The following is a 26915-nucleotide window of genomic DNA, read 5'->3' on the forward strand; positions in this document are numbered from 1 at the left end:
TAATTTTCCACCACAAATATTCTGGTATTTATCCAATCCTAACACAATTAAAATCCCTTGGTCTTGACAAGTGCTGGGCCGAAAATTTTACTGATTTGCCCCCGAGACAAAAAAATTACGATTTTGCCCTTATACTCCGAAATGCACCGGAATCTCATTATTTCTACTTTTCAACCTAAAATAACACTAATATTGATCAATATTAACTAAATGGGGCAAAAATTGTTGAAAAAAATTTTCGTTTAGTCCACTAGTGGCAAAATTACCATTTTACCCTTCTGCTCCATAAATACCGGGAATCATAATTTTTCACTACTAAACATCATTTTATACTCCAATAATCATAATTATATTTCATATAATTATTCTTCGTCAAATTTGATCAAATCTTGGCTAAAAATCTTCATTTTATCATCAAATGGTAAAATGACCGTTTTGTCCCTAATTGGTCAATTTTTTTGATGGACTCCAAACTAGACCTTGAACTCCAAATCACTATTCTAAGTCATTCTGTTGGTTTTAAAATTTTCAAATTCCTCTTAGAATTTCTATTTGAACTAGTTCAAGGCTCGATTTAACTTAGTTATACCACTCGATACAATACCGTCTTTTAATCGAGCTTGACAGGGTCTCACATTCTCCCCCACTAATAAAAATTCGGTCCCCGAATTTAAATTCAACGTAGAGTGGCTTACCTTTACATATCGAAGAGGTGTGGATGCTTTGTCCGCATCTCATCCTCAGCTTCCCACGTTACCTCCTCGCTAGTGTGATTCCGCCACAACACTTTCACTGAGGCTACATCCTTTGAACGGAGCTTTTTAACTTGCCTATCAAGGATAGCTACCGGTTGTTCCTCATAGGTTAGATCATTTTGCAACTGAATAGTTTCATACCGTATTACATGTGATGGATCTGGGTTGTACTTCCTAAGCATGGACACATGAAACACGGGATGAATATTAGAAAGGTCTGGCGGTAATGCCAAATGATAAGCCACCGCTCCAACCTTTTCTAAGATCTCGAATGGCCTTATATACCGAGGACTTAACTTCCCTTTCTTGCCAAACCTCATTACCCCTTTAGTTGGCGAAACTTTCAAAAATACATGATCTCCTACTTGGAACTCCAAGTCTCTCCGTCGGTTATCAGCATATGATTTCTGTCTACTTTGTGCTGTTAACATCTTCTGACGGATCATGTGTATTTTCTCGGTTGCATCCTGCACCAATTCGGGCCCCAAAAGTTTCCTTTCTCCCACCTCTAGCCATCCAATGGGTGACCTACATCTTCGTCCATATAAGGCCTCAAATGGTGCCATTTGGATGCTAGTTTGGAAACTGTTGTTGTAGGCAAATTCCACTAAGGGTAGATATTGTTCCCACCTGACACCAAGGTCTATCACACAAGCCCTCAACATATCCTCCAATGTCTGTATGGTCCGTTCAGATTGTCCATCAGTCTGAGGGTGGAAAGTTGTGCTAAAATCCAACTTAGTGCCCAATGCTTCTTGCAACTTTCCCCAAAACCTACTAGTAAACTGAGCTCCTCTGTCAGATACTATAGAAATGGGAATACCATGTAGTCGCACTATCTCATCCACATAAACTCGAGCATATTGGGCAGCCCCATAAGTAGTCTTAACAGGAAGAAAATGAGCTGACTTTGTTAACCGGTCCACTACTATCCAAATTGAATCATATCCCCCACTGGTTCGAGGCAAACCCGTTACAAAGTCCATAGCAATATGTTCCCAGTTCCACTCGGGTACTGGTAATGGCTGTAGTAGCCCTGCAGGCTTTTGATGCTCGGCCTTAACCTGCTGACAAACCAGGCACTTGGAGACAAACTCAGCTACATCTCTCTTAAGTCCTTCCCACCAATACACCTCTTTCAAATCTTGATACATCTTTGTAGCCCCTGGATGTATCACATAAGCTGCCATGTGAGCTTCCTCCAATATTTCTCTCCTCAACCCGTCACCATCAGGCACATAAAGTCTGGTTCCATACCTCAACACTCCATCTGTGCCTTTAGTAAACATTTTTCCTTTCCTACCCTGAGGATCCTCTAAGGCCTTAATCACAAATTCATCTTTACTTTGTGCTTCTTTAATCCTGTCCATTAAGATAGGCCTCACTCTAAAGTGTGCTAGCAAAGCATTTGTCTCCGCAATTTCCAAACGCACACCTATGTCTCCCAAGCTATGGATCTCTCTAACCAAAGATCTCCTACCAATGGAAATATGTGCCAAGCTTCCCATTGATTTTCGACTCAAAGCATCCGCCACTACATTGGCCTTACCGGGATGATAAAGAATAGTACAATCATAATCCTTTAGCAACTCCATCCATCTACGTTGCCGTAAGTTAAGATCCCTCTGCTGAAATATATACTTCAGACTTTTGTGGTCCGTGTATATCTCGCAAGTCTCACCATACAAGTAATGTCTCCAAATCTTTAAGGCAAACACGATTGCTGCCATTTCCAAATCGTGTATGGGGTAATTCTGCTCATGCCTTTTAAGTTGCCTAGATGCATACGCAATCACTTTCCCATGTTGCATCAATACACATCCTAAACCAACCCCCGATGCATCACAAAACACCGTGTAACCCCCTGTGCCTTGCGGCAGGCTTAACACTGGAGCTGTGGTGAGACATGCCTTAAGCTTCTCAAAACTATTCTCACAAGCATCAGACCACTCAAATTTTGTATCTTTACGTGTCAGCTTAGTCAAAGGGGCAACTATTTTAGAGAAGTCTTTCACAAAGCGACGATAATAGCCAGCTAAACCCACAAAGCTTCTAATCTCCGTAACTGATGTTGGCCTTGGCCATTTTTCCACTGCTTCAATTTTCTTTGTATCAACTCGTATCCCCTCCTTAGATACCACATGCCCCAAGAATGCAACACTTTCGAGCCAAAACTCACACTTGGAGAACTTAGCATACAATCGATGTTCTCTCAAAATTTGGAGCACTATCTTAAGATGCTGCTCATGCTCCTCTCGACTCTTTGAATATATCAAAATATCATCAATAAACACCACTACAAACTTATCCAAATAAGGTTTGAACACTCAGTTCATCAAATCCATAAAGGCTGCAGGAGCATTCGTGAGCCCAAATGACATCACTAAGAACTCATAGTGCCCATATCTTGTTCGAAATGCGGTCTTGGGTATATCTTCGTTCCGGATTCTCAACTAATGGTACCCAGATCGCAGATCTATCTTAGAAAAACATTGTGCTCCTTGTAGTTGATCAAATAAATCATCTATCCTTGGGAGAGGATATTTATTCTTCACCGTCACTTTATTAAGCTGTCGATAATCAATGCACAGCCTAAGTGACCCATCTTTCTTCTTCACAAATAACACTGGTGCTCCCCATGGGGATACACTAGGTCGTATGAAACCTTTATCCAACAAATCCTCCAACTGATCCTTAAGCTCTTTAAGCTCTGCAGGTGCCATTCTATATGGGGGTATGGATATAGGTCTAGTGTCGGGAATCAAATCTATGCAAAACTCAACCTCCCGTTCAGGAGGCAAACCTGGTAGCTCCTCAGGAAATACATCCACGAACTCCTTCACCACCGACACTTGAGTTACATCTCCAATCTTTGCCTGACTATCCTTTACAACAACCAAGTAACCTATACAACCCTGTCGTAATAATCTTCTGGCAGATATGACCGATATCAAATTGGTTGGAGCATTACTCCTATCCCCCTGAATACTAAATGATGGTTCACCGGGGAAATCAAATCTAACCAATTTATGATAGCAGTCCACACTAGCATGACAGGGTGATAACCAATTCATCCCCAAGATTACATCAAAGTCTATGGTGTCTAGCACCACTAGATTCACCGAAGTGTCTTTGTCCTTGACTCGCACTACACAAGACTCATATTCCCACTCGGCCACAAATATCTCCTTTAAAGGAGTAGACACCACTAATTGTTCCTCTCTCCTAACACGACCTCTACCCAACCGAGATGCAAAACATGGAGAGATAAAAGAATGGGTAGCACCAGGATCAAATAGTACTCGAGCATTTATATTACAAACGGAGAGAATACCTGAGACCACGGCATTGGATGTTTGAGCCTCCTGCTGTGTTAAAGCAAACACCCTCGCTTGGCCTCTACCAATAGAACTTTGATGTCCGGACCCAGATGGTCTGCCTTGAGAGGAAGTACCCGCACCTCTACCTCTCGATCCACTAACCTCCCGGCCAGATGAGACGGTAACTGACGGAGCAGATGAAGCTGGCTGGGTGGAACCACGAGCAGAATCTGGTGATTGATGTGCCATCGGACAATCCCTCCTAATATGCCCAGGTTGACCGCACCTGTAACAAGTTTTTGTAGTAAGGAAGCACCGTCCACTATGTCGTCTCCCATAAGTATCACAAGAGCGAATGACTTGACTACTCTGTCTAGAATCTTGCTGCCTCCTAGAACTGAAGGTTCTCTGTCCCACCCTAATATTAGCACCAGGTGCGTCACTCCCCTGCTGAGGTAACCGTGAGTCCCTCTGTGGACCCTGACGGCTAGAAGATGAACCACCACCGCTGAAATCTCTACGGCCCTGATAACCCTCTGTCTTGCCCCTTTTTGCTCTATCCCTCGCAGCCCTACTCTCACTGGTCCTCATCTCGATGCGTTGAGCACGATCCACTGCTGCAGAATAGGTAGTGAAATCTCGGGATGCCACAGCCCTAAATAATGGCTCCACTAACCCATCCACAAACCTCTGAATCTTCATCTCCTTAGTAGAAACGAGATAGGGCGCATAACGAGCTAGCTGCGTGAACTTGATGTCATACTCAGACATCGTCATGCTTGAAGTCTGTACCAAAGTCTCAAACTCTCTAGCTCTGGCATTACGCACACTGAGTGGTAAGAATCGATCTAAGAAGGCTACACTGAACTCACTCCAGGCCAACGGTGTTGCATTAGTTGGTCTGCCTCTACATAAAGAGCTATACCATTCCTGCGCCACATCCTCTAATTGGAAGGCGGTTAGCTCAACTGACCGAACACTAGAACATCCCAAGGCTTTACAAATTTTCTCCACCTTATCCAAGAAAACCTGGGGTTTCTCCGATGCATCAGACCCTGAAAATGTTGGAGGCTTAAGCTTGAGAAAGTCAGGAAGAGAAATATCTAGATGTCCCCTCTCCTCCTCATGATGTTGGTGATCGGCCTGTCCTTGGGAGCTAGGGGATTCTTGTACTGTAGGTCTCCCCTCTACCACCCTTTGTATATCTTCCATGCGGGTCGCCATCATCTCTACAACCCGGTTAACTCCCTGTAGGCTTGCCGTCAAATCCTCAATAGTAATACCCCTAGCTGGGTGTCTATCTACATCACCTGAGGACTGTCCCTCTTCTTGCCTACTCACAGGCGTATCCAACCCCACCGGCCTAGTGACCCTGCCACGTCTACCTCGGCCTCTCTGGGTGGATGCCCGTGGTCTATCTGCCATCTCAATGGGAGCATCTTGCTCCCCTGCCCGTCTTGAGGCGGCTCGTGTCTTAGGTGGCATTCTTACCTAGACAAAAGCAAACGCCTGTTATTAAACACATATTATAACCATACTTAAAGCAACAGGTGGTTTCTAAGATAGGGAATCTATGCGGTCATTTGGTTGTAAAATGTGCCGCGGTTCACACTTTACAACTGAAGTTCCCACATAAAGACCCGACTCTCCGCTGGACTAACAAAAAGGAAGTTCTAGGACCTAGACAAACCTAGGGCTCTGATACCAATACTGTCACGACCCAAATTCCGGGTCATGATCGGCGCATGGGTCCAATGGACATAATCCACTAAACCCAGGCAAGCCTATTATTTATCTTACTTATGATTCTATTTATTATCACTAAGTCCTATTTCATAACTTTGAGTCAAAATAGTGATATACATTGCCAACTCGTACAGGCATTACTCTTTTAAAATTTACATTACGTTCATCTATACATAACAAAATAATACTTGACCTCCAGCGGAGTGACTCGGATGGATATACAGCTACCGAATGCCGAGACGCCTACCAGAAGATGTACACAGATCTACAAGGACACCTCGTCCTAATTATCAGCTACCTCGTGATCTGAAAACATGAATTTGAAAATGGTGAGTATAAACCCAGTGAGTGAACAATGAAGGGAACAAGCAACAATTAGGAAAAATTTAAAATCATGATGCACTTGTTTCAAACAATGCAATTTATTTCATTCCTATTTAAAACCCCTCCAAACCCCAGAGTTTTTTCGCTACAGCGAGCATGAATTTCGATGCAGTGAAAACAAAGCAACAAGAGAAACATTTTTCCTCACTCAACAAAAGCCATCATGCTAAACTAATAAATCAACCTAACATTCATGAAAATTCTCAAAGTATAATGTGTCAAATTTTACGTACATTACAACCATAAATCATTGTCCATCAATTTGCTATATCACACACATTTACATATGTATATATATATATACGTATATACTCATCATCATCATCTCACCAACCCATCATCATCATCACCAGCTCATGCACACTCCCTACTCGCACATGGCTGGGTCATCACCGGATTATGCGCACTCCCTACTCGCACATAATCGGGTCATCACCGGGTTATGCGCACTCCCTACTCGCACATAACCGGGTCATCCTCGGCTTATGCACACTCCCTACTCGCACATAGCCGAGTCAACATAATTACACAACATTATATTCAAGCATATATGTATATCAACATAATGCAGCCACATAGAAATCCATAATAACCACATTTCATAACATAAACCTTTTCTCAAAAGCTTGTTCCCAAGGCATTCATTTTCATGAAAAATTGCATAAAATCATTCAAACACTTTGTTCAAAACAGTCATATTCCCAAAACAATTTGGATAGGCAGTCCACTCACAGGTATCGAAAAATCCGGATTTCGGATGAACTCTGACTAATAGTCCTCAGGCGCAATTCCTTTGCCTTTTCCGGATGTCTCACCACCTTGACAAATAACAAAGTTGAGGAATTTACTATATTGTCCCTAAATTGATATAAATTAATTTAAACTACTAATGCTTGATATGTAAATGCACAAATATACCCGATTACCGCTTAATCACGGTATCGATTAAATTCGACCGATCACCCGATTAATCGGCGATTGTGTCCAAATCACCTCCAAATTAATTCATTTCTCCTCTAATACCTTAATTTACCACATACATTTAAATAAAGCCAAATTCAGCATTAGAACCCTCACAATTCCTTATAGAATAAAATTTGGTCATTTGGTGTACTAGCATCGAATTTTTTTCTACATAACCGTTTCACCTTACTTCATCATTTTCCATGCCATTTTCCTTGAAATAAAAACAATCCCCCATTGATATTCAGCCCTCATGGTTCAGCCAACAAGGAACCCTAGAGAAATTGAATATTTCTTTTGTGTTTTTCTTCATAACCATGCTTAACTATCCCTAAACACTAACATAGTCTAAAATCAAATTATTCCAACAACAATTCCTCTTCCATACCCATTTTTCAGAATTGAATTCATCATGATAACTCAATATTCAACCATGGAAATCAAGAACAAAGGCATGGGTAAGCTAGGTATCAAGGAGAATTAAAGAAATTTTAACTTACCTAGCTTGTTTCCTTGATTTCTTCACTTTTTCTTTGAATTTCCACCTAGGTTTTCTTGTTTTTCCTTTTGTTCTTCCTTTTTTCTTGTTGCTGGATGTCTAGGCCGAATATGGTGAGGGAATTGGGGATTTAATGGGCTGATTTCTATAGAAAATAATAAAATAATCAAGCATGCCATGTGTCACATGCTTATTGGCCTAATTTTTAACTTTTTGACTTTTTCTTCTTAATTTTCCACCACAAATATTCTGGTATTTATCCAATCCTAACACAATTAAAATCCCTTGGTCTTGACAAGTGCTGGGCCGAAAATTTTACTGATTTGCCCCCGAGACAAAAAAATTACGATTTTGCCCTTATACTCCGAAATGCACCGGAATCTCATTATTTCTACTTTTCAACCTAAAATAACACTAATATTGATCAATATTAACTAAATGGGGCAAAAATTGTTGAAAAAAATTTTCGTTTAGTCCACTAGTGGCAAAATTACCATTTTACCCTTCTGCTCCATAAATACCGGGAATCATAATTTTTCACTACTAAACATCATTTTATACTCCAATAATCATAATTATATTTCATATAATTATTCTTCGTCAAATTTGATCAAATCTTGGCTAAAAATCTTCATTTTATCATCAAATGGTAAAATGACCGTTTTGTCCCTAATTGGTCAATTTTTTTGATGGACTCCAAACTAGACCTTGAACTCCAAATCACTATTCTAAGTCATTCTGTTGGTTTTAAAATTTTCAAATTCCTCTTAGAATTTCTATTTGAACTAGTTCAAGGCTCGATTTAACTTAGTTATACCACTCGATACAATACCGTCTTTTAATCGAGCTTGACAGGGTCTCACATTCTCCCCCACTAATAAAAATTCGGTCCCCGAATTTAAATTCAACGTAGAGTGGCTTACCTTTACATATCGAAGAGGTGTGGATGCTTTGTCCGCATCTCATCCTCAGCTTCCCACGTTACCTCCTCGCTAGTGTGATTCCGCCACAACACTTTCACTGAGGCTACATCCTTTGAACGGAGCTTTTTAACTTGCCTATCAAGGATAGCTACCGGTTGTTCCTCATAGGTTAGATCATTTTGCAACTGAATAGTTTCATACCGTATTACATGTGATGGATCTGGGTTGTACTTCCTAAGCATGGACACATGAAACACGGGATGAATATTAGAAAGGTCTGGCGGTAATGCCAAATGATAAGCCACCGCTCCAACCTTTTCTAAGATCTCGAATGGCCTTATATACCGAGGACTTAACTTCCCTTTCTTGCCAAACCTCATTACCCCTTTAGTTGGCGAAACTTTCAAAAATACATGATCTCCTACTTGGAACTCCAAGTCTCTCCGTCGGTTATCAGCATATGATTTCTGTCTACTTTGTGCTGTTAACATCTTCTGACGGATCATGTGTATTTTCTCGGTTGCATCCTGCACCAATTCGGGCCCCAAAAGTTTCCTTTCTCCCACCTCTAGCCATCCAATGGGTGACCTACATCTTCGTCCATATAAGGCCTCAAATGGTGCCATTTGGATGCTAGTTTGGAAACTGTTGTTGTAGGCAAATTCCACTAAGGGTAGATATTGTTCCCACCTGACACCAAGGTCTATCACACAAGCCCTCAACATATCCTCCAATGTCTGTATGGTCCGTTCAGATTGTCCATCAGTCTGAGGGTGGAAAGTTGTGCTAAAATCCAACTTAGTGCCCAATGCTTCTTGCAACTTTCCCCAAAACCTACTAGTAAACTGAGCTCCTCTGTCAGATACTATAGAAATGGGAATACCATGTAGTCGCACTATCTCATCCACATAAACTCGAGCATATTGGGCAGCCCCATAAGTAGTCTTAACAGGAAGAAAATGAGCTGACTTTGTTAACCGGTCCACTACTATCCAAATTGAATCATATCCCCCACTGGTTCGAGGCAAACCCGTTACAAAGTCCATAGCAATATGTTCCCAGTTCCACTCGGGTACTGGTAATGGCTGTAGTAGCCCTGCAGGCTTTTGATGCTCGGCCTTAACCTGCTGACAAACCAGGCACTTGGAGACAAACTCAGCTACATCTCTCTTAAGTCCTTCCCACCAATACACCTCTTTCAAATCTTGATACATCTTTGTAGCCCCTGGATGTATCACATAAGCTGCCATGTGAGCTTCCTCCAATATTTCTCTCCTCAACCCGTCACCATCAGGCACATAAAGTCTGGTTCCATACCTCAACACTCCATCTGTGCCTTTAGTAAACATTTTTCCTTTCCTACCCTGAGGATCCTCTAAGGCCTTAATCACAAATTCATCTTTACTTTGTGCTTCTTTAATCCTGTCCATTAAGATAGGCCTCACTCTAAAGTGTGCTAGCAAAGCATTTGTCTCCGCAATTTCCAAACGCACACCTATGTCTCCCAAGCTATGGATCTCTCTAACCAAAGATCTCCTACCAATGGAAATATGTGCCAAGCTTCCCATTGATTTTCGACTCAAAGCATCCGCCACTACATTGGCCTTACCGGGATGATAAAGAATAGTACAATCATAATCCTTTAGCAACTCCATCCATCTACGTTGCCGTAAGTTAAGATCCCTCTGCTGAAATATATACTTCAGACTTTTGTGGTCCGTGTATATCTCGCAAGTCTCACCATACAAGTAATGTCTCCAAATCTTTAAGGCAAACACGATTGCTGCCATTTCCAAATCGTGTATGGGGTAATTCTGCTCATGCCTTTTAAGTTGCCTAGATGCATACGCAATCACTTTCCCATGTTGCATCAATACACATCCTAAACCAACCCCCGATGCATCACAAAACACCGTGTAACCCCCTGTGCCTTGCGGCAGGCTTAACACTGGAGCTGTGGTGAGACATGCCTTAAGCTTCTCAAAACTATTCTCACAAGCATCAGACCACTCAAATTTTGTATCTTTACGTGTCAGCTTAGTCAAAGGGGCAACTATTTTAGAGAAGTCTTTCACAAAGCGACGATAATAGCCAGCTAAACCCACAAAGCTTCTAATCTCCGTAACTGATGTTGGCCTTGGCCATTTTTCCACTGCTTCAATTTTCTTTGTATCAACTCGTATCCCCTCCTTAGATACCACATGCCCCAAGAATGCAACACTTTCGAGCCAAAACTCACACTTGGAGAACTTAGCATACAATCGATGTTCTCTCAAAATTTGGAGCACTATCTTAAGATGCTGCTCATGCTCCTCTCGACTCTTTGAATATATCAAAATATCATCAATAAACACCACTACAAACTTATCCAAATAAGGTTTGAACACTCAGTTCATCAAATCCATAAAGGCTGCAGGAGCATTCGTGAGCCCAAATGACATCACTAAGAACTCATAGTGCCCATATCTTGTTCGAAATGCGGTCTTGGGTATATCTTCGTTCCGGATTCTCAACTAATGGTACCCAGATCGCAGATCTATCTTAGAAAAACATTGTGCTCCTTGTAGTTGATCAAATAAATCATCTATCCTTGGGAGAGGATATTTATTCTTCACCGTCACTTTATTAAGCTGTCGATAATCAATGCACAGCCTAAGTGACCCATCTTTCTTCTTCACAAATAACACTGGTGCTCCCCATGGGGATACACTAGGTCGTATGAAACCTTTATCCAACAAATCCTCCAACTGATCCTTAAGCTCTTTAAGCTCTGCAGGTGCCATTCTATATGGGGGTATGGATATAGGTCTAGTGTCGGGAATCAAATCTATGCAAAACTCAACCTCCCGTTCAGGAGGCAAACCTGGTAGCTCCTCAGGAAATACATCCACGAACTCCTTCACCACCGACACTTGAGTTACATCTCCAATCTTTGCCTGACTATCCTTTACAACAACCAAGTAACCTATACAACCCTGTCGTAATAATCTTCTGGCAGATATGACCGATATCAAATTGGTTGGAGCATTACTCCTATCCCCCTGAATACTAAATGATGGTTCACCGGGGAAATCAAATCTAACCAATTTATGATAGCAGTCCACACTAGCATGACAGGGTGATAACCAATTCATCCCCAAGATTACATCAAAGTCTATGGTGTCTAGCACCACTAGATTCACCGAAGTGTCTTTGTCCTTGACTCGCACTACACAAGACTCATATTCCCACTCGGCCACAAATATCTCCTTTAAAGGAGTAGACACCACTAATTGTTCCTCTCTCCTAACACGACCTCTACCCAACCGAGATGCAAAACATGGAGAGATAAAAGAATGGGTAGCACCAGGATCAAATAGTACTCGAGCATTTATATTACAAACGGAGAGAATACCTGAGACCACGGCATTGGATGTTTGAGCCTCCTGCTGTGTTAAAGCAAACACCCTCGCTTGGCCTCTACCAATAGAACTTTGATGTCCGGACCCAGATGGTCTGCCTTGAGAGGAAGTACCCGCACCTCTACCTCTCGATCCACTAACCTCCCGGCCAGATGAGACGGTAACTGACGGAGCAGATGAAGCTGGCTGGGTGGAACCACGAGCAGAATCTGGTGATTGATGTGCCATCGGACAATCCCTCCTAATATGCCCAGGTTGACCGCACCTGTAACAAGTTTTTGTAGTAAGGAAGCACCGTCCACTATGTCGTCTCCCATAAGTATCACAAGAGCGAATGACTTGACTACTCTGTCTAGAATCTTGCTGCCTCCTAGAACTGAAGGTTCTCTGTCCCACCCTAATATTAGCACCAGGTGCGTCACTCCCCTGCTGAGGTAACCGTGAGTCCCTCTGTGGACCCTGACGGCTAGAAGATGAACCACCACCGCTGAAATCTCTACGGCCCTGATAACCCTCTGTCTTGCCCCTTTTTGCTCTATCCCTCGCAGCCCTACTCTCACTGGTCCTCATCTCGATGCGTTGAGCACGATCCACTGCTGCAGAATAGGTAGTGAAATCTCGGGATGCCACAGCCCTAAATAATGGCTCCACTAACCCATCCACAAACCTCTGAATCTTCATCTCCTTAGTAGAAACGAGATAGGGCGCATAACGAGCTAGCTGCGTGAACTTGATGTCATACTCAGACATCGTCATGCTTGAAGTCTGTACCAAAGTCTCAAACTCTCTAGCTCTGGCATTACGCACACTGAGTGGTAAGAATCGATCTAAGAAGGCTACACTGAACTCACTCCAGGCCAACGGTGTTGCATTAGTTGGTCTGCCTCTACATAAAGAGCTATACCATTCCTGCGCCACATCCTCTAATTGGAAGGCGGTTAGCTCAACTGACCGAACACTAGAACATCCCAAGGCTTTACAAATTTTCTCCACCTTATCCAAGAAAACCTGGGGTTTCTCCGATGCATCAGACCCTGAAAATGTTGGAGGCTTAAGCTTGAGAAAGTCAGGAAGAGAAATATCTAGATGTCCCCTCTCCTCCTCATGATGTTGGTGATCGGCCTGTCCTTGGGAGCTAGGGGATTCTTGTACTGTAGGTCTCCCCTCTACCACCCTTTGTATATCTTCCATGCGGGTCGCCATCATCTCTACAACCCGGTTAACTCCCTGTAGGCTTGCCGCCAAATCCTCAATAGTAATACCCCTAGCTGGGTGTCTATCTACATCACCTGAGGACTGTCCCTCTTCTTGCCTACTCACAGGCGTATCCAACCCCACCGGCCTAGTGACCCTGCCACGTCTACCTCGGCCTCTCTGGGTGGATGCCCGTGGTCTATCTGCCATCTCAATGGGAGCATCTTGCTCCCCTGCCCGTCTTGAGGCGGCTCGTGTCTTAGGTGGCATTCTTACCTAGACAAAAGCAAACGCCTGTTATTAAACACATATTATAACCATACTTAAAGCAACAGGTGGTTTCTAAGATAGGGAATCTATGCGGTCATTTGGTTGTAAAATGTGCCGCGGTTCACACTTTACAACTGAAGTTCCCACATAAAGACCCGACTCTCCGCTGGACTAACAAAAAGGAAGTTCTAGGACCTAGACAAACCTAGGGCTCTGATACCAATACTGTCACGACCCAAATTCCGGGTCATGACCGGCGCATGGGTCCAATGGACATAATCCACTAAACCCAGGCAAGCCTATTATTTATCTTACTTATGATTCTATTTATTATCACTAAGTCCTATTTCATAACTTTGAGTCAAAATAGTGATATACATTGCCAACTCGTACAGGCATTACTCTTTTAAAATTTACATTACGTTCATCTATACATAACAAAATAATACTTGACCTCCAGCGGAGTGACTCGGATGGATATACAGCTACCGAATGCCGAGACGCCTACCAGAAGATGTACACAGATCTACAAGGACACCTCGTCCTAATTATCAGCTACCTCGTGATCTGAAAACATGAATTTGAAAATGGTGAGTATAAACCCAGTGAGTGAACAATGAAGGGAACAAGCAACAATTAGGAAAAATTTAAAATCATGATGCACTTGTTTCAAACAATGCAATTTATTTCATTCCTATTTAAAACCCCTCCAAACCCCAGAGTTTTTTCGCTACAGCGAGCATGAATTTCGATGCAGTGAAAACAAAGCAACAAGAGAAACATTTTTCCTCACTCAACAAAAGCCATCATGCTAAACTAATAAATCAACCTAACATTCATGAAAATTCTCAAAGTATAATGTGTCAAATTTTACGTACATTACAACCATAAATCATTGTCCATCAATTTGCTATATCACACACATTTACATATGTATATATATATATACGTATATACTCATCATCATCATCTCACCAACCCATCATCATCATCACCAGCTCATGCACACTCCCTACTCGCACATGGCTGGGTCATCACCGGATTATGCGCACTCCCTACTCGCACATAATCGGGTCATCACCGGGTTATGCGCACTCCCTACTCGCACATAACCGGGTCATCCTCGGCTTATGCACACTCCCTACTCGCACATAGCCGAGTCAACATAATTACACAACATTATATTCAAGCATATATGTATATCAACATAATGCAGCCACATAGAAATCCATAATAACCACATTTCATAACATAAACCTTTTCTCAAAAGCTTGTTCCCAAGGCATTCATTTTCATGAAAAATTGCATAAAATCATTCAAACACTTTGTTCAAAACAGTCATATTCCCAAAACAATTTGGATAGGCAGTCCACTCACAGGTATCGAAAAATCCGGATTTCGGATGAACTCTGACTAATAGTCCTCAGGCGCAATTCCTTTGCCTTTTCCGGATGTCTCACCACCTTGACAAATAACAAAGTTGAGGAATTTACTATATTGTCCCTAAATTGATATAAATTAATTTAAACTACTAATGCTTGATATGTAAATGCACAAATATACCCGATTACCGCTTAATCACGGTATCGATTAAATTCGACCGATCACCCGATTAATCGGCGATTGTGTCCAAATCACCTCCAAATTAATTCATTTCTCCTCTAATACCTTAATTTACCACATACATTTAAATAAAGCCAAATTCAGCATTAGAACCCTCACAATTCCTTATAGAATAAAATTTGGTCATTTGGTGTACTAGCATCGAATTTTTTTCTACATAACCGTTTCACCTTACTTCATCATTTTCCATGCCATTTTCCTTGAAATAAAAACAATCCCCCATTGATATTCAGCCCTCATGGTTCAGCCAACAAGGAACCCTAGAGAAATTGAATATTTCTTTTGTGTTTTTCTTCATAACCATGCTTAACTATCCCTAAACACTAACATAGTCTAAAATCAAATTATTCCAACAACAATTCCTCTTCCATACCCATTTTTCAGAATTGAATTCATCATGATAACTCAATATTCAACCATGGAAATCAAGAACAAAGGCATGGGTAAGCTAGGTATCAAGGAGAATTAAAGAAATTTTAACTTACCTAGCTTGTTTCCTTGATTTCTTCACTTTTTCTTTGAATTTCCACCTAGGTTTTCTTGTTTTTCCTTTTGTTCTTCCTTTTTTCTTGTTGCTGGATGTCTAGGCCGAATATGGTGAGGGAATTGGGGATTTAATGGGCTGATTTCTATAGAAAATAATAAAATAATCAAGCATGCCATGTGTCACATGCTTATTGGCCTAATTTTTAACTTTTTGACTTTTTCTTCTTAATTTTCCACCACAAATATTCTGGTATTTATCCAATCCTAACACAATTAAAATCCCTTGGTCTTGACAAGTGCTGGGCCGAAAATTTTACTGATTTGCCCCCGAGACAAAAAAATTACGATTTTGCCCTTATACTCCGAAATGCACCGGAATCTCATTATTTCTACTTTTCAACCTAAAATAACACTAATATTGATCAATATTAACTAAATGGGGCAAAAATTGTTGAAAAAAATTTTCGTTTAGTCCACTAGTGGCAAAATTACCATTTTACCCTTCTGCTCCATAAATACCGGGAATCATAATTTTTCACTACTAAACATCATTTTATACTCCAATAATCATAATTATATTTCATATAATTATTCTTCGTCAAATTTGATCAAATCTTGGCTAAAAATCTTCATTTTATCATCAAATGGTAAAATGACCGTTTTGTCCCTAATTGGTCAATTTTTTTGATGGACTCCAAACTAGACCTTGAACTCCAAATCACTATTCTAAGTCATTCTGTTGGTTTTAAAATTTTCAAATTCCTCTTAGAATTTCTATTTGAACTAGTTCAAGGCTCGATTTAACTTAGTTATACCACTCGATACAATACCGTCTTTTAATCGAGCTTGACAGGGTCTCACACTACTAACCTAGCTTTATTTCTAACTACATTTCCTTGCTCATCTACCTTATTTCTAAACACCCATTTTGTTCTAACAATTGGGTGGTTTAAAGGCCTAGAGACTAATGACCATACACGATTTCTTTTGAATTGATCAAGTTCCTCTCGCATGGCCAATATCTAGCTTTCCTTTTTTTCTGCTTCCTTAAATGTCTTAGGCTCAATTTGAGATATAAAAGCTGAAAACTCACAAGTCTCTCTTTTTTCTCTTCTAGTCTTAACTCCTTGTGAAATATCACCTATGATTAGGTTTTGTGGGTGATCTTTTGCATATCTCCAACTTCTTGGAAGATCACTATGCTGAATTTCTGTTCTTTGCAAATTTTCTAAAGGTGGAGTTTCATTTTCTCTTCTAGGTAAGTTTTCTTCATTATTCTTATTGTTTTCCAAGATCATTTCTTCCATTTGCTTTTCTAGGATCTCTACATCATCATCATCAACATGAATTTCCTTTTGTAAGGCATTAGACTCATCAAAAACTACATGGACTGATTCTTCAACAATTAAAGTTCTTTTGTTGAAAACTCTATAAGCCTTTAAGTTTAAGGCATATCCTAAAAATATTGCCTCATCACTCTTTGCATCAAATTTACCTAAAGATTGTTTTCCATTGTTTAACATAAAACATTTACAACTAAAACTCCTAATGTGTGAAATATTTGGTTTCCTACCCTTGTAAAGTTCATAAGGAGTCTTTGATATCATGGCTCTAATTGAGACTCTATTAAGTATATATGCTACTGTGTTCACTACCTCAACCCAAAAATACTTAGGTACGTTATTTTCACATAGCATAGTTCTAGCCATTTCTTTCAAGGTTTGGTTTTTCCTTTCTACAACTCCATTTTGCTGGGGTGTTCTAGGTGCAGAAAAATTATGATCCAACCCCTTTTCATTGTAAAATTTATCAAATTCATCACTTTCAAACTCTCCTCCATGATCGTTCCTAATACTAACTATGGCTAGTCCTTTTTCATTCTCTACTTTCCTACTATGACTTATAAATGCTAGTAGGGCATCATTCTTATGAGCAAGAAAATAAACCCAAGTGTACCTAGAGTAGTCATCAACTATCACAAAGCTATAAGATTTTCCTTCTAGACTAGTTGTACTTATTGGACCAAATAGATCAATGTGTAGCAATTCAAGAGGTCTTGATGTGGATACAATCTTCTTAGTCTTAAAGGATGTTCTAACTTGTTTTCCTAGTTGGCAAGCATCACATATTTTATCATTTTCAAATTTTACATCCGGCAGTCCAATAACTAGATTTTTCTTAATTAATTTTGACATAGTATGCATGCTTACATGTCCTAGCCTTCTATGCCATAGCTAGCTATGATTTTTAGCATTAACTACTAAACACATTTCACAATTTATTTCAAGATCTTCAAGAAACACAACATACATATTCTTTAATCTTCTTCTTATAAATGAAACTTTATTTGTGCTTACATCTATCACTTCACACTTATTTGAATCAAAGCATACTTTAAATCCTTTATCACATAATTGACTAATGCTCAATAAATTATGTTTTAAGCCTTTAACCAATAACACATGATTGATTTGAGTTTGGGAGTTCTTACCAACCATTCCTATACCATGGATTCTACCTTTTGAATCATCACAAAGGATACGGTACCTCCCTTTCTTTTGTCTAGCTGAGCAAATAACATTTCATCTCCTATCATGTGCTGTGAGCAGCCACTGTTCATATACCAAGGCTGTTTCTTCTTGAGTTGAGCTCTTGAACATGTCTCTTTTAAGTGCAGCTCAACCTACAAAACAGAATTTCAGTTTTTCTTTATAGGTACTCATACCTTGATGGGTCCTTGATTGTTAGCAGCAATATAGGATCCTTTTGAAATCTATATTTTTTTTATTTTCTGTGTGCTTCTTTCCTTAAAACAATCATATGATAAATCGCCAATTTTATTACAAATATAGCATCTAGATGCTGTATTAGTAGAATTTTTCTTGTAGTAGACTTTTCTTTTTGAAGTTTCATTTTTCAAACTTTTAAGAACTACATTTTCATCAAGTGTTTTTTGCAAAGCTTCAGATTTATTGTCCAACTCTACTTTTAAAACTTCAAAATCTGTTTTTGAATGTTCTAACTCAACTTGCAGAAAATTTCTTTTCTCAAAAACAGAATTAAACTCTTTTTTTATCTTTTCCAAATCATTTTGAAGTGATGCAGTCTTTTTCTTTAAAGTCTTGTATTTTGAAAAGAGTTTTTCAAATTCATCATAAAGGCACTCATATTCATCTTTTAAATCATTAATAGAAATATTGTAGGGGGATTAGGATACCTCGAATTCATCATCTTGTGCCATCAAACACAGGTTTGCTCTTTCCTCAGCTTTTTCTTCCTCACTTTCAGAACTTGAAGTGTCACTATCTGACCAAGTAGCTGCCACCATTGCCTTTTTTGATTTCTTATTTTTCTTTGGAGTCTCATCCTTCAACAATGGGCATTCAGACTTAAAATGTCCAGGCTTCTTGAATTCGAAGCAGCTTAGCTCCTCTTTTTTGTTGGAGTCAAATTTGTTTCTTGTTTTCCATAAAGGGCTTTGATTTTTTCTAAACCCTCTTCCAGCTAGTTTTCGATTTCTTCTTCCCATAAGCTTTCTGAATTTTTTGGCAACCAGTGCCAACTCTTCATCATCATCACAGGATAGCTCTTCCAGCTCGTCTTCAAGAATGCTGCCTTTTAGTGCAATGTTCTTTTTCTTTTCTTTTGCTTCCTTCATATCTTCTTCTTCTTTTTCTTTGAGTTCTAATTCAAAAATGAGAAGAGAACCACAAATCTCATCTAGAGTAATAACATTTAGGTCCTTGGCTTCTTGGATTATAGTCACTTTAGGCTTCCAATTTTTTAGTAGGCTTCTAAGAGTCTTTTAACAATCTCATGCTCGGGTATTAGTTTGCCTAGTTGACTAAGTATGTTTGTAGTATTAGTGAATCTATCTAACGTGCTGGTGATATCTTCACCAGGCTCCATTTTAAACATTTCATAATTATGGGTCAAGAAGGTTATCTTGGACTCCTTGACTTGAAAAGTCCCTTCATGGATAATTCTAAGTTTATCCCACACTTATTTAGCTGTTGTGCAGCTTGATACTTTATTGAACTCGGTGGGACTGAGAGCATAATGTAATGTATTAATAGTCTTAAAATTTGTTTGGACTCTCTTAGTTTCAACCTCGGTCCATTTGGACCTTGGCTTTGGGATTATCTCATTTGTCACTACATTTAAGTAAAGGGAATGTATGGTCTATCAGTTATAACATCCCACATCTCATAATCAATTGCCCTAATATATATAGACATCCTAGTGCTCCAATAAAGATAGTTAGAGCCATCAAACAGAGGTGGTCATTTGTGGATTGTCTCTTGGCAACTATGGATTTTTGTAGAGCCATTTGGATCCTCCTAAAGGGTGTTAGACCTTAAAAACAGGGATTTAGCTCTGATACCACTTGTTGGTCCCAATTAAATGTGCTATAGGGGGTGAATAGCACAATTTGGCTTTTTCAAAAATTGTCTCTAAGTGTAGACAAATGTAAGATAAAAGAAATAATGAAAATAAAACAAAAACAGAGTAAATAAGACAGTAGAATTTAGAGTGATTCGATCCAAGACCTGCATCCACTATCTTGATTATCCAACCAAGGATTTTTCAACCAATCTGCTAAGAACCGGTGAAATTCACAAGCTTTCACAAAGCTTGAACAATGACTTTTACTAGGCTTAGCCAAAACCTTTCACAATAGTTTTTCACGGGCTTAATATAACCCAACACCTAACTTTTCAAGGCTAAGTTAGAACCTTAACACAATCAAGCAATCCTAGCTTGAAACAAACACTTAGAGTGACTCCATCACTCTAAGAATATAAAGAGAGAAGTAAAATGAGTGTACCTATGATCACAAAGTTGATCTAAGTGGTACAAATTGAAGTGCAAAACACAATTACAAGGATGTGCATTAAGTGCAGTGAAGTGCAGAGGATGTTTTCTAGTTTTTCAACTCTTTTGTGTGTTCTTGGAAGCCTTCAATACATTTTTAGTTGTTGGAACCCTCTTTTATACTTGGAGAAACAACTCTGATGGCAGCTTGACAGTTTTCTAGCCGTTGGAAATAGTTGGGAGCTGGTTCTAGCTGTTAAACTGTCTTTTAGTGCAGAATTCAAACTTGCAGGCAGAATGCTCTTAGTCGACTAACCAATTTCTTAGTCGACTAAGTCGTTTCTGTCTTCTGTTCCTAGTTTCTGGTAGTTCTGGCAGTGTGCACTTAGTCGACTAACTCATTCCTTGGTCAACTAAGTTGGTTCTGTTTCTCTATATTCTTAAGCCCGCCAACCTTTGATTTTAATCTTAGCTGACTAACTCTTCATTAATCAACTAAGGGACTTTTGTCTTGTTGTTCAATTATGACTTCCTTGTTTCTATGCTTTTTGATATGTGGATTTTAATGATTCATTATTTATTTGCATACAATTTTGTCCTGCACACTCAAGTAGAAATATTAAACACAAATGAAATGGGAATGCTTTATTATCATCAAAAACTAATCGAGCCAACAGTTATTAAGTACTAAAATTATGACAGATCAATCTTATTCAAGTAACTAGATTTTGTAAACAATTAATTAAAACTAAATTTAATCAAAAAATTAAACTGATTAATGAAGACTAAAAATCCACTAAAGAAAAGCAAGAAATTAAAACCTAAGATTATAAGTTCATTCAACACTTTATCCGATATTTGTTTCTCTCAATATTTACATTAATGGGTCATTTTACTAACCTAAAATCCAAACCTATGCACAAGTCTCCATTGAGATGTTTGCACCAATAACTAACTTAATTGGGTCACTATATGTCTATAGTAATCAATTGCATAAGGTTCATTAAGATAGTGTTCTAATTTGGCTATACATGGCATTTAGGTGTATATCTACCCTAATTGTGAATTAGATCACCTAAGTGATGTGAACATACAATATTCAAACCTTAGTCCAATCTTAAATTACACTATTGAGTCTTATTCAGATTCACAAATCATTCAATTATTGACTAGATAGTCAAAAGCATTAAGAACATATTTGAATAAGTAAAACCATACCCATTCATAATAAATGAAAGAGAAACAAATATTCAAATTGTATGTTGAAATCCACCATAATTCTAGAAATATAATTTAGCTCATAATAACTAATAAAAATATCATCCAAAGAAAATTAGCCATGAATCCAAGTCCAAGAAATTAAGAGAAGCACAAAAGTTGCTTGCCATCCAGAATAGTTGCCATCCAAAGAAAATATCATCCAGAATATTTGCTTGCCATCCTCATTTGAAAACCTCTGAAAAAGGTCCTTTAAATAGGTTCCAAAATCCCTAATTTCCCAATTCCAGTCGAAAGTTTATTTTTGGAAATCTATTTGGTGCCATAGCCTTGGTTTCCTCGACGTTGCGACATTGTGATCACGGAATGAAGTATGGTGTACATCAACCTTGTAGCACCGTGGTGCTACTCTCCTCAATGTCACGTCTTCTGCTCTCTAGTCCAAGTATGGGTTATTGTCTATCACCAGAGCTATGGCTTCACTTTTCTAGCACCGTAACCCTTTGCCTTTTGGATTTTGTATGATGCACTAGTGCATCACAACGTTGCAACCTTGGTCTACTTAAGGCCGCGACCCTTATTTCCTTGTGCTGCTTTGATGAAGAATTATAGTAGTCCAACCTTTTTTAACATAATTTTTACCTTGATTTGTTTCGAATTGGGCAAAGTAGTAAACATATAAGTTGTAGCCCTATCTTTTAGCTTTCCATTGGCCAAAGAATCACATCAATTGGATTACTGTAGCTCAAGTTATCTTTGAAATATTGTAACATGTATGAATGAAGTCATCACCATACTTGCACTGATTTTCATCAAATAAACCTCTCTCATTAAATTTCCTACAAGAGCAATAAGAGAAATTAACAATAATTATACTTAAAGTAATTTAAAACAAAATAATATAAAATTAACTCAAAATACTTAAATTAAACTAATCAACATATAATTAAACTTAACTAAAAAAAGCATCTAAAATACTAAAATCAGAACATAACTCAAAGACCTACTAATTTAATTTTCTAAAATGTGTCAAAATAACTCTATACAATAGAGTTATCACACCCAAAACTTAAAATTTTGCTAGTCTTCGAGTAGAACATAAACTAAAATGCAATAACATAAATGAAGAAAACAACTTTAATATCCTCATAAGTTAATTCATAAACTCAACTCTAAGCAATACAAAAATATTATTCAAGTTCATGTTTAAATTCAAATACAAGCTCATCATTAAGTGAATTTCTATGTGTGCGTGCCATTTTATTCACCTAAAACACTATACAATTCGGATAAGTTTATACGCATGCAAAATTCAAATTAGCATCAAAATTCCATAAGTTTGTTTTTCAACTCTTTCACCATTGATGTAGACTAATACTAAGTCAAGGGTCAGTTGGACTTTATCAAGCTTGTAATGTATGGTTAAGGTCAAGGTAGGATACGAAATAATATGTAGCTTAAATCTTCCTAAGCACATAGTCATTCTAGGGCCTATAAAGAGCTTTATTTTCCTCCACCAAATACATCCTTTTTTCATAAATTTTCTTTCTTTTATTCAATACTTGATTTTTCTTTTTCTTTTTCTTCCTTTTTTATTTTCTTTTTCTCAACATTAAACCCTTAAACTTATTTCTTATATTGGGTAGTAAAATGAATACAATCATACTTTTGATCTTTTTAATCACTTTTAATCTTTACTACCTTTTTCACTATATTGCTCAATATATTTCCTAAATTGACTTTTGCACTTAAAAGTGAATGATGCAAAAATTGGAACTATTTATGTAAAGGTCTAAGTTACTAATTAAGTGTTTAAACATAGAAAATGTTATATTAGGCTCAAAGAGGAATTCTAAGGATAAATATATAGCAAGGTTGGCTTGAAAGTCTCAAACAGTCCAAAGATGGCCTAAATCATCTCCTTTTGCCTCAAGAAAGAACTAAACAAATTCTAGAATTCAAGACATAATTCAAAATTTCACACTCACATAAACTTTCTCTGGATATGTACAATGAATCTAAGCAAAAGACACAATGCTCAAATTGTACAAATCTCATCCTAACAATGAAACTTAGCATAAGAATTTACATAATACTTAAACAATATTCACATGTTTCAAAGAATCAAGATAAGAATATAACTAGGTTTTCATCATTTGATAGGTAAATTAAAAACAATTGACGTAATTAAATCTAACTCAAGTTCTTAAAACATATAACAAATTATATGATAGATAACTTAACTAACTTAAAAACTAAAACCATAAAAAAAAAAAGCTTGAAAACTAAAAATTCCCCCCTCCCCCCAAACTTGAAAATAATTGTCCTCAATGTTATGAAAAGTAAGGAAAATGAATACTCCCCTGACTTGCAGTCAACTTCTACGGATCATCCTCCTTATCATCTTCATTCTAGTTTTACACTATGGGATCATATAGCAAAGTAGGAAAAATGGCCATGTCCTTGCTAACATGTTCAGCATAAGCTAGCGTCATTTGCTTAATTGATTGCATACATGTAGCATGATGATCCGTTTGAAGTTCAAGCCTCTCCATCCTCTAGAACATGGAAAATGCTAAGGTTGCCTCTATGGTGGTGGATAGAGTGGAGTTGATGAAGAATTTCCTCTGGCAGTCGAATACTCCTAAGCATAAAACTTGTGCATAATGCCTACATCCAAAGGAACTTTAGGATGCAATGCTTCTTCACTTTTGTCCTAACTCACTCCCACTTTCTTGCACAAGGTCGTGATCAAAGATGGATACCAAAGTCCATCACCTTATGAGCGGGTAGCTTGAACAATGCTATTGAACACTACTTGACCCATATTGATTGAGATTATGGAAACAATTGCATTCAAAATAATTGCTTTATCCTTTATTACATCACTCAAATGCTTCACAAGAAGTAATCTCGATGCTAAAAAATGATACCATAGCTTGTGATCATTTTTCATGGCATTAGCTTTAAAAGACATGGGTATGCCTTTATTCATTTCCCACTCTGCACCTTTATTACAAAACACTCCAACAACTCCATCCAAATCAATATTACTAGCCAAAAATTGTCCATACTCATCACTTTCAATATCTGGTAAGTTGTAGAATTGATTAATCATCTAACTGTTGAAGCGTACTTGACATCCTCGGACAAAAACTTGCCCTTTCTCATGTTTGACAACATTGACATAAAATTCTTGAACAATAAGTAACACAGTTGCCTTCAGTTTCTCACAAAATTTCTTTCACTATCGCTTAGTGATAAGCCTATGAACAAAATCATACAACCTAGGATGAAGATGAATGCTTCGTTTTGGAATATGAACTTTTTGCACAAGGGATTGTAACAGAAACAAATTTACTTTGATCAAAGTGAGTCACGTTACCATTACCTCTAACTCGTTTCTTGGGTGCCATCAAACATTCAACAAATGTCCGTCAATTTATACTCAAGTGTCAAAAAAATATGCAGCTACTTCTCAAATTAATCCACAACAATACCACCAAAATCACTAATGCATAAATAATCCCACTCCCACAATTACTATTCAAGTGCAGAATTTTATCACTATTCACCATTTTCTAGCAACTAATCTCTCAAATATTCAATGTAGAATCATTTAAAAGAAAGCTTAAATACTATAATCTCAAATTAATCACAAACCCACTAATCAACAATCACAAAGGCTTCTCCAATTTTTAAATCTACCAAAGTTGAAAATTCTTCAAAAAACTAAATCACTTACTCGAATTTTTTGTAGAAAATTTAGTTATTGAATGAGTGGAAGATGATTTGCATATTTCAAAGGAGTGATTTGATGCCAAATTTGAAAAGTGTTGGAAGTATAATTGAATGGGTGGAAGGTAGAGAGAAAAAGAAGACCTTAAAAGTGAAAAAGAAGAGGGAAGAGGCAGGTTTATAAAGTGGAGGCTTCAATTGGCACAGTGACGCTAGCCCTCGTGTGCTGCAGTGTTCTAGCCCCAAGTTTTACTATAGGGCAAGGCATCACGCAATGTCACGATGCTAACTTTTTTGGCACCACGGCGTTGTTTCAATTTTTTTTTGAATCAAAGGCCTTGCAAAACAAAAAAGGTAAAACAAAATTTAAGCTCATGTAATAAATCATAAATATAAAAGAAACTTGGGTTGCCTTCTCAGAAGCGCTCTCTTTATAATCGTTAGTTGGACTCTCTTGTAAGCACATTTGGGATTGAAAAGATGGATAGAAGATCATTGACGATTAACGTCACCTCCCTAGTAATGCTTCAACAGTTGCCCATTCAGCTTGAATGTTTCGCTTGTTAACCCATATATTATTTCCACTGCTCCATGTGGAAACACCTTTGATACAATAAAGGGTCTCGAACATCTTAATTTCAACTTGCCTAGAAATAGCTTTAAGCGCGAGCTAAACAACAACATAAATTGACCTGGCTCGAAATTATGCTTAATAATCTTTTGATCATGCCATCTCTTTGTCTTTTCTTTGTAAATTTTGGCATTTTCATAAGCATTTAAACGAAGTTCATCCATCTTATTTAATTTAAGCAAATGCTTCTCACCAGTCGCTTCCAAGTCAAAGTTTAACTTCTTAATGGCCTAAAAGCACTGTGCTCTAACTCAATCAGAAAGTGACATGTTTTTCCAAATACCAATTGATATAAGGACATACCTATTAGAGTTTTTACAAGTGGTACTATATACTTATAATGCATCATCTAGTTTACTAACCCAATCCTTCCTTGATAGAGATACCACTTTCTCAAAAATTCTCCTAATTTCCTTATTTGACAGTTTGACTTGTCCATTTGTCTAAGGGTGGTAAGTTGTGGCCATCTTATGTGTCACTCCATACTTTGCAAGCAAAGCTGAAAAATATTTATTACAAAAATGGCTCTCTTCATCACTCACCATAGCCCTTGGTGTTCCAAATCTAGTGAAAATGTTCTTTTGCAAAAATTTCAACACAACCTTAACATTATTCATTAGCAAAGCTGAAGCTTCCACCCATTTCGACACATAATCAATGGCCACAAAGATGTAAGGATTGTTGAAAGAAGAAATGAATGGTCCCATGAAATCAATTTCCCAAACATCGAAAATCTCCACTTCAAGAATGTTGTTGAGTGGCATCTCATGTCTTTTTGAAATGTTTTCCACTTTTTGACACTTATCATAATATAAAACAAAATTATGAGCATCCTTAAAAAGTGTTGGCCAATACAAACCTGATTGAAAACTTTGGCTGTCATTCTATCTCCTCTAAAGTGGCCTCATACTTCGAAAAATGACAATGTCTCAATACACTTTCAACTTCC

The 26915-nt window shown here is 38.2% G+C and overlaps 1 pseudogene; it reads right to left on the bottom strand.

The window, feature by feature from the left end:
* Nucleotides 1-697: 697 nt before the first annotated feature.
* On the bottom strand, nt 698-26730 carry LOC148761202 (uncharacterized; annotated as a pseudogene).
* Nucleotides 26731-26915: the final 185 nt, after the last annotated feature.

Source organism: Theobroma cacao, chromosome 8 (assembly GCF_053813885.1).
Source record: "Theobroma cacao isolate CCN51 chromosome 8, ASM5381388v1, whole genome shotgun sequence".
NCBI lineage: Eukaryota > Viridiplantae > Streptophyta > Magnoliopsida > Malvales > Malvaceae > Theobroma > Theobroma cacao.